The 10525-nt window shown below is 44.9% G+C and overlaps 1 pseudogene; it reads right to left on the bottom strand.

Moving 5' to 3' along the window:
- Positions 1-5456: 5456 nt before the first annotated feature.
- Positions 5457-9612, bottom strand: LOC121996721 (annotated as a pseudogene).
- Positions 9613-10525: the final 913 nt, after the last annotated feature.

Here is a 10525-nt window from a genome sequence, read left to right on the forward strand (position 1 = left end):
TTTTGCTAGGCGGATAGAATTTGTCAAGAAATTATTGCTCACATTGTTCCCATGTGGTGATGCTATTTGGAGCTAAAGAGTTTAACCATTGCTTAGCTCTATCTCTTAGAGAAAATCCAAACAATAATAAGCGCATCGCTTCAGAAGGAACACCATTCATTTTCATTATGCCGCATATCTCATAGAAGACATCCAAGTGTTGATTTGGGTCTTTATGCGGTCCTCCACCAAAGTGATTTTGTTGCACCATAGAAATAATAGTCGGTTTGATCTTAAAATTGTTTGCTTCAACTGAAGGTCTTGAAATGCTAGATCGAAAACCCCTAGCATAAGGTGCTGCATAATCCTTTAGTAGTCTATTCGCCATGCTTGAATGTTCTTGTTCTGTTTGGTGTCTTTGCAGAATTTTCCTTTTATGAAATGTTCTGTCAATTTCGGGGTCTAGAGGAAGAAGTTCTCCTGCAAAGTTAGATCTTCGCATATACAAGAATAAGATTGCAAGATATATATGCTCAAAAGAAAAAGAAAGAAAGTAACTAAATCAAAAAGAAAACAGAGAAAAGTTATACTAGGATGTTAGAAATCAAAAATGCAGAATTAGAATTGCAACAAAAAGAATTGCCAAGAATGTTATACAAGAAAAGAAAAACTTATGAAAATATAATTCTAAAAATTAGATTCAACTATGTAAATGAAAGAAAAGTTATGTTTAGTCTAACTCAATTGATAATCTCTAATGTTATAGCGCAGTCCCCGGCAACGGCGCCAAAAAACTTGTTGACGTTCCGCAAGTATACGGAAACGTTGTAAGTAATAATAAAAGATATTGTATCCACAAGGACTGGAATAACCACTAAAGAAATCTCAACGCGAATTAGCTAAACAACCGATCTAAGTGTAACTATGAAGAACAAAACATAGAAATAAAAGAATAGAAACAAGAAATAGGGCTGAGATAAAAGATGTTCTAGGAGTTTTGGTTTCTTTGTAATGTTCTTCAATGTAAATGATCTACCAAATCTTATTCCTCAATTGTCCGTCATTTGTAGAAGGTTGTCGGTTCTCTCTTGCAATAGACAACTGGCCTAGGACTGAAATATATATAAATGTGATCGATTAGGAATGAAACCTATGTTGTCCTTACACGGGCTTGTCTGTCACGTGCGTCCCTCAGATAATCAACATAAGAATTCATCACTTCACAACCTCATCAAGATATAAAGATTAATGCATACAATCTATCCTACCCTCTTGAATGACTTTATTTCACCTTTAAGATTATCCCTCAAACGTCCTTACACGGGCTTGTTCCTGTCACGAATGTCCCTCAAAAAATCGAATGAGGAACTACCTCTACAAGATCCACAAGGTATTCAAACATTCAATCAAGAATGGGAATTACGTCCAAATCACAACAATCCACACAAGATTGAATAGGTACAAATAGGGCAAAATCATAGAAATAGGAAATCAACAAATCCAAAAGAGTTTTACATCAAATCTTCATTACAAATACTCCCTCCATCCTAGAACAAGAGATCTAATCAATAGAACAAGGAAAGAAACCCGAAAACAAGAGGATTACAAGCATCTTGATTTCCAAATCTAAGAAAGAAAGGGAAGAAAAGCTTATCTTCGATGAAGAACGGTCTTCGGATCCAATCCTCGCTTCTGGAGTCGAAACGATGAACATCTGCCTTTGAATCGTCGGAAAATCCCTCCAAGAAGGTGGAGGAACGCCCCAAATCTCGTCTCCCCCAAGAGGGAGAAGATCCCCTTTCAAATATTGAAGAAGGCCTTATATAGAGGAGGAGTTTGGGTGTCACACGACACCGAGATACGGTCGTGTGAAGCTCACACGGCCTGTGCTACTCCCTTCTCTGCCTGTCTCACACGGCCGTGTGTGAGACACGACCATGGCTTGCTCTGCCACTGCTCCCCTTGCATGGCTGTGTAGATCTACACGGCCTGCACTACCTCCGGCTCTGGAGCTCCTGCACGACCGTGTGGTGCACACGGCCAGGGCGTTCTTGGCCTCTGGAAATATTACACGATCGTGTAGATCTACACGGTTGTGCACTGCTTCAGCTCTGGAGGGCTTGCAAGGTCGTGTGGTGTACACGGCCTGACTCCTTTTGGCTTCAAAACTTGGCACGGCCGTGTGATGCTCACACGGCCATGGCCACTCCCTTTCCTACTGCAGCCACACGGGTGGTGATCCTCACACGGCCTGGACAATCCCCCATGGCAGGGTCGTGTGGCACACAAGGATGGTGCCTTCCTCCTTTGGTTTGCTTGCCTCGGACATCATTTCTTCTCCAAAATCGACTCTTATGTACAAAAAATGCATAAAAGCATATCTCCGAACAAAAAGAGTAAATATACTAAAAGCAAAGCTGGAAGTACGAAAATGCATAGATAAAGCATGTGCAAAGTATGTGAATGTGTGTCAAAACATGCTAAACAAGAGTATACAATCTATGCACATCACACCCTCAGACTTAAACCTTTGCTTGTCCTCAAGCAAAATGCTGCAATCTAAATTCATATGTTCTACAACACACTCATATCCCTAATGCATTTTCCTAACTCTATCAAAAAGTTTCACTAACAAGCGTGATCATGGAAACAAGTCAAGAATGGCTCAAGCATAAGTATCTTGTGCACAGTGCAATAAGTAACTCAAAACCCTTCAAGTTTCAATCTTCGTCCTAGTCAAGTCATCATCAAGTTTGAGTTCCTCATGTTTTCGATGATAGGCACGTAACCGATGATAGGCACTTACATGTCACACACTTGATTCATATTTCTCAATCAACCCAAGGTCTCAAAGGCGTGCTCAATCTCAAGAGAAGCTAAGCAGTCATTTCTCCAGTAACCTAACTCGGTCTCAAAGGGGTAACTTGCTAGATTTCACTCATGACAACTGTTTTTTATATCCCTTATTTACTTTTTTTTTATTCTTTTTTCACACTTTTTTTTCTCATAAGTATTTGCATTGTGCAAATCTTATTCACAAATGTACTTTTAGCACAAATATTGAGATATTTTGATTTTTCCAAATGAGCTTACATGATTTGAGCCTCATCCAGTAACCAAAATGAAGTTTGAGAAATCACCATGAAAACTAAGTACTAAACAAATAAGATGAATCATGACTATTTCAATGATATCAACAATCCAAGCCCAAGTAAAGTGAAGTGAAGGTAAGACCTTAAGGTCAAGCCAAAACTAAAACTTATCTCCATATGATACTTAGCTTCTTTCATGCTACCCAAGATAGAGAAAAGAAATACACTAAGCATACTACTAGCATCATTTAAACATCATGAATCTAGATAATGAACGTGCTAACATTTTCACTTAAAGACAAGAAAACATATAAGTGAAGTTTGATGTTCTCAAGATGTATGCCACAAAGTTTTCAAAAGACCGTCAAGTGACTATCAAAAACAAACAATCAAAGCAAAACAAGAACAAATGCAAATAAAATAAACTACAGAACAAATCATAAAAATGCAAAAAATTTCAAATTTGCAAACCACCCCCCAGACTTAAACTTTTCATCGTCCCGATGAAATCAATATAGTGGAGGAGGTGGGCGAGGGAAAAGAGGCCTACATCGTTCTCTGATAGGAAAACCAAGCATTTCACCTAGGAATCTATGATATTCATAAAGAGCATATATTTGTTAGCTAGTAACACTCTTGCCTTGCATAAATCTCTCATTCTAGCTTGATCAATATCATAGTCCTGGACAAATTCATCCACTTGACCTTGAAAATTTCTCGTAAACTGAAAATAATTTTGTACTTCTCTAAACTGATCATCTGATAAAGAGAAGCTGCCTTCCAACATTGTTTGTTGGGCATTTTGCTTCTCATGAAGTGATTCTAGAGATGCACGAAAATCTGAAAAGTCAAATATGGAGAAACCCGTACCATAGGCAAAACAATGCCTAGCAGGATCCAGATGACCGGAGGGTTGCGGGTGTCCAGATGGCGAGGGCTCAATGTGTGGCTTTGTATCTCCAGATATGGAAGGAATATTCTCGGGGTCTGAATCAGTGATTATCCAATTAGCAAGGTTGCGAATGGAAGTTCGTTTGGGACAAGGAAGAGGTAAAGGAAAATCATTCCTCCTAGGAAATGCAAAACCATTATCATCCCGGACAAGCATTTTCATGGAAAGATATGCATCAATGTCTATCATGTCATTGTCATGGATGACTTCCAACCCATCTAAATCAAGCTCCAAGTTTCAAGCTATTTGAGTAATCATACCACCAAAAACAATAGATCCCGAAGATGCCCTCCCGCCTCTCACCAAGGTTTGAAGAAAATGAAAACCTGAATCAAAATCAACCTTATGTAGCATAGCCCATAAAGAATAAAGCTCTACTTTTTTAACAACTCCATCACTCTCCCCCCTACCAAAAATAGTTTTACTCATGACTCGATGTAAGTATCTAAAAATGGGGTTTTGCATGTGAGAAGCCTTAGCTCTAGAGGGCTCATAAGGTTGTTCTAATCCAGTGATCGAGTTCCAAAAATGATTCCAATTAAACCTAGAATCAAACCTACGAGAGTAACAGGTAGACAATCCAAAACAATTATTGAAATCATTAAATGCCCACTGAAATTCTTGGTTCATTAGCCTAAATGTTATTTTGCCAACATAATCATCTTCATTGGCAAAGTGGACATCTAATGAGCTTAGAAACTCCAATATAATACGAGGATACATAGGTTGATTTGAGTACAATATATCACTCCAATCTAGGAACTCAATCATCCAATCCACATCTTCTCTAATTCCTAGCATGTCTAAAACGGTTGGGTCCATATATCTTGTACACACATCTTCTCCTAAATCTATCACTGACTTGAGCGTCGGAGGGCTAACATCGGGGACCCCTTCCCTGGCCCAGCACTAACACTCCTTGTGTTGTATGATATCACAGAGTCTTTATCGAGTCAATAGCTGAGCCACGTCTCCATCTCACTGCCTTCATCGATTTTGGATAGGATCAATACATAAGCATAAGCATAAACAAAAATGATAAGGAACCTGATTAAAAAGTCATGTTCTTGTCTTTAACGTTATCGGCTTGATCTATGTGGAAGAAGATGCAGTAGAAAGGAATGTCTTCCAAGGGGCTTAGGGGTGATGGCGCTAAATAGTTTCTTTTCAATAGGGAATAAAAAATTAGGTCAAGATATATACCCTAAATCCTTGGGGACCTCCCCTTATATAAATAACCAATCCATTATCAATCCATAAATAATAATAGATTGGACTAAAAAAAAATTCTATATATTAAACTTACATTTAATAATTTAAAACTCAATAATCTTAAGTTCCATACCTAACGGATTTCGATATCACAAATATCTTAAACCCAGGGATATTAAATCCAAAAGAACAGTCATCAAATCCACCCTGTACGAGGCAAATCATATTATGGAGCAACAAGGAATCCACCAGGTGGTCAGCAGATCAGCGATCTCATGAGGAACTGGCTCAATTACTGTCCATTTCTTCCCCCTCACTAGCGCTTTTGTGTTTGGAAACAACCCATCCACAGTTAAATTCGACATGTTTCCGGTCTCATCTACCCGGACAGGGAACGATAGCAGGTGCCCCGGAAGATCCACCACCTCCTCGCCCATAAACTTGATCCAAAGCTCCTCAGCACATTCCCCCACCGCCTTCACGCACTCCAAGCTCTCAACCTCGAGGAACACCTTCTTGTCTTTCTTCCAGTAGCTCACGAAGTGCTCATACCACAATGATATCCGAAAGCCATGGACGTCGCCGTGGGCTCAACTGCTGGAGTCGTTGAGATGTGTCAGTTGTTATGATCCATGTGCAATCTCGGTGTCCCTGTCTCCGGCCAGGGATCTCTGGTTCAAGTTAGCAGATCCAATGATCATGTACTCATCATCCACTGGAGATGTATATTGTAGAATCGAATATACAAGTAATCTTTCATTGAGAATTTAGTCGAGAAAAAACACTGACCAATCATCAGTTTGGCATGGACGTAGATGAGGAATCACCGGTGGATTTGGGCCCTCCAGTAGTCCGTCCTCGCGCCGGCAACTTTGGTGGAGTATACTATACTCATGCGGTTGCTTGGTCTCTCGATTCCCCAAACAGAAGAAATTGAGGTAATCACAGGGGTGAACCTTGCCCACCGGCTTCTTTTCCTCTATGGCCTCGGCCACAAATGTGGTACATCATTTCCATGGTAAGCCTGTTCCAATGCACCATCCCCTGCACTATATCGCTTTCCGGCTTTCCCTCCGGCCACATTGGCGTCACGATGTAGGATGCGAACCTGTTCCCATCGCGGATATTGTCGGCAACCTTGAGGGTGATCTCCATAGGGACAAGGTTCAAGCACCCGCAGTCCTGGTCTTGACTCCATGTCGCACAGCCGCCGAAGAAGTACTGGTTCTCCACGTCGATGAAATGTTTTGCCCTTCGGATGGCCTCAATGTATGCAGAGTGGATACTCTGCTCGAAGGTGCAATTTTGACTGGTCACTAGACCCATCTTCTCCGCCTGAGAAGGATCGGACGGGAAGCCAACGACCGAAGCGTCATCGATCGACCGGAACACTTGCACACTCTAGGACCTGGACGAATTGGAAGAGGGAGGAAGGATCTCAGGGCGCTCCCTTATATTGACCAAGTAATTGGTCAGATTTTTGGGTGATTGCCTCATCCATCTCCTCTTGAAGTTGCTCAACACATCCCAAGCCATCTGACCTTCGAGCTTCGAGTGGATGTCGTGCCATGGCTCCTCGGACCGCCATATTACAGGCCGGCTTCGTTGAAGTTGCGTTGCATGAAATCGTCGCGGAAGGTGGTGTCCAGGTTCTAAAACAGAGTGTGTTTCTCATAGTCGTACCTACTGCCGCAGAGATCGATGCCTCCGATGAAACTTACCACCTTGCGAGCTCCACCATTACCACGGAGGCGTTGACAGAGACGACCTTCTGGTGGTGGGTGAAAAACAACTTGAGCTCCGCGCTCTCAAGCAGAGTCAGGGAGTCATCCGTTTCCCGATATCAACAGAAACACTTCACCTTGGATCCTTGGAAGAACTTGATAGGCTCCGACGGACTTAGCTGGAGTAGTTAGTGCGTAGAAGTTTGCCATTTGAGAGCGTGAGTTTGAACCTCCAGATAGTCAGGGCGTAATTTCTTGGTCTCTCTATATCTCTTCCCACTGCGCACTAGCTTTCCCAGTTACCGTGATTTACCCCCTTCATGTTGGTCCTGGGACGGACTGACGAAGACGCTGGGGCGAACGAATCACCTTTTTGCCACTTGAAGAACTTAAAAGTCTCTTCGTCGTGGGTATTCATTACGCCAAGGTAGTTCACCCCAATGTCCTCTAAGATCGGCAGAAAAGTTCTATCATTCCACAACATGACCAAGACGGCGACTCCCTCCTCTGCCTTCTGCTTCAGTAGCTCCCTCAGGGTGACAGACTCCACTCCGGGGATCGGCCTCTCGGGAGCCATTGCTGACGTGGGCATCATGATAGAGCGTGATGTCGCAGTCAGTCCGCAGAGGGAAGTAGGCGTTCGAGAGGCCGCGGAATGTGGCACGGATGTCGGTGCCCCAGGATGGCTCAGCGGTGGCAGGAGTTTACTTGAGGGCAGCAGTACGGACCTGAGCTGTGTTGGCTAGCTTGTTTCCTTCCTCGTGGAAGAGGTCGAACCAACCTTGCACAGGCATTCCGGCAAGAAATTGAGATGCCGGAACCGTGACCCGACCGAGGACTGACGGGAAGGCCACGTCGATCTGGACGCAAACTGAGATTATAACGGAAGGGGAGAAGTGGGAGTAGTAGACACGGAAGGATTGGTCCCAAATTGGATGGTCTGTTGAGGACTCGACAAGCCTGGCCGTTGCGATGGTGTTATCGCTGATGGCCATGGTGGCGTAGAGCTTGGTGCAGTGCACGCTCTCTGCCGACTGAATCGTAATTCCATAATTGTAATTCATAAAATTGTTCCATCTTGGACAGTTGCTTAATTAAGAAAAGATCAATGCCTATCTCCCAAGTAAGAAAACACTAGCACTTTGAGAGATTATCAGGAGCACATAATCTTCATCTGCTCCTCCTTTTCACTCATATCGGCCGACATGTCACCAAATGAATATGAAACTTTCTCTGGATCAGGTTCGGCTTACAGAGTCGTAATCCTTTAGCCTTTTCTTCTCTTGTAAAAAATATGACATAAACAAGTAATTTTAGAAAGTGTGCATGTTTCTCATTTTATGTCCGAATGAGGTAGAGGTCATTTTGATAGACATTTGAACTAGAAAAATGATTGGTTAGTTTGCCCGGCAGCAGTAAGATAGGGCTCCCGCCCGGCAGAGGGTCTTAGGCCACGTGTGACATCAAAGTCAACAGTCAAGGCAAAAGTCAACGGTCATCACCTCAGCTCGGCTCGACTCAGGTCTGAGCTCCCGACGCCCGGCGGGTGACTAACACGACTTAACAGCAAGGGTCAAGGGCTGAGCAGTTTTCGTCTCGGCCGAGCGGGAATCATGGCCATTGAGGTTCTCCCGTTCGCCCGGGCAGCGCCGGGGCCACTGTATGATTGGCTGAGCAGATGTCCCGCTCGACCGACTGCGACGTTAGCTGAATGGTTCTTCCGTCCGGCTTGGTACAAGACAAAAGGAGCAGGTAACTCTATCTTCCTCAAGACAAGAATCGTCGACAGGTAGCATGGTCGGCGGCCGGATCAGACAGAGAATCGTACGACGGAAGTATCCACTGTCACGTCAGGGATATGCTCGTACTATTGAGGTATGGCGTCAGACACGCTTTTCTGACACGCTCATTCCAGGCATGCTTTGAGGGTCGTGCATGCCTCGGGGAGCGTGCGCGAGCCCCTGAGAAACCCTATATAAGGGCCTCCCGGCTCCAACAAAGGTATGCGCTATTCATTACTATAACTACAGTTCTCATCACTCTCTTTCGATTTCTTGCCGTCGGGAGCTGACTTGAGCGTCAGAGGGTCGCCATCGGGAACCCCTTCTGGCCTGATTTTGTGCTTGCAGGTTCTCGCCGGAGGTCTACGTCACTCAGAGGGCCACGCGGAGTCAACGAGAGTGTCACATCCCCAGCGACCATTGACTCAGCACTCAGACATGATCAAATTGGCGCTGTCTATGGGAACGCACCTAATTCCGAGTCTAGTGGAAGATAGAGGAAGCTGGAAGACCTCACACCGTGACACTCTCTCAAGAGGAGCTCGATGCGCTCATCCAGGCACGGGCTGCAAAAATCATGGAGCAACAGTAGTAAAAGGCATTAGCCGAACGAGTGGCGTAGCAAGCGACTTCGGCGTCGGGAGGCCGAGCGGCGCATGAAGACCGACCAGAGCAGCTCTCCATATGGGGACAAAACAAAGGCCCAACCGGCACTCAGGCGGAAGCGCCGCTCGCCTCGATACTGTTTCATAGGGCTTTGTTCCAGACGCCCTCAGAAGTTGCACAAGCTCATCAAGACCAAGGATCTTCGTCAGATGAAGCTCCAGCTCGGGATGCAAGGAAGGGGAAAGCTCCCCGAGCTGATTTATCATCCGAGCGGATCAACCGCCAATTCTCTGAGGCAATTTTGCAGGATCCGCTACACAGGCATTATGCTCCTCTGGCGATCGAGGAGTATAATGGATCAACGAACCCGGACGACCACTTGGGCAAATTCGACAATGCTGCAACTCTTCATCAATACACGGATGGAGTCAAATGCAGGGTCTTCCTCACGACGTTATCAGGCTCGGCACATCGCTAGTTCTAGAGGCTGCCAGACGGATCAATCAAAAGCTTCAAGGACTTCCAAATGACCTTCCTTCACCACTTCGCTAGCAGCAGACGTTATCAAAAGACAAGTGTCAGCATGTTCTCTATGAAGCAAGGGTCGAGAGAGACCCTTCGAGCCTACATTCAACGCTTCAACTAGGCGGTAATGGACATCCCCATGGTCTCCTCCGAGACCATGATGCATGCCTTCACCCAAGGGCTTACTGACGGTGACTTCTTCCGCTCGCTTATCCGGAAGCCACCTCGTAATTATAATCATATGCTAAAGAAGGCAAGTGAGTATATCAATGTAGAGGAGGCCCAGGTGGCCCGAAGGAAGGAAGCTCCAACCAAGCCTGCCGCACCAGCCGAGCGAAGGCAGCTGGTTAATCATCAACCACCCAGAGGACCCCGAACCGAAGGGGTGAGGCCCCATCAAGAAGCCAGGCCACAGCCCGCTCAACATGTGGCTTCCGAGCGACCAAAGTCGAGGGGAAAGTTATGGACTCCCATATTTTGTTCTTTCCACCAGTCTGCCAGCCACAACACATGAGACTGCCGAGGATTCGCCCTAGGCGTCCAGCCAGCCCCGAGGAACTATCATCGCTGATCGCCCTCGCCCGATCAGCGACACCCAGATACCAGGCAGTGAACGGTTAGACGGTCACCCGATCGAAAACACCATAGTTCGCC

Source organism: Zingiber officinale, chromosome 1A, assembly GCF_018446385.1.
Source record: "Zingiber officinale cultivar Zhangliang chromosome 1A, Zo_v1.1, whole genome shotgun sequence".
NCBI lineage: Eukaryota > Viridiplantae > Streptophyta > Magnoliopsida > Zingiberales > Zingiberaceae > Zingiber > Zingiber officinale.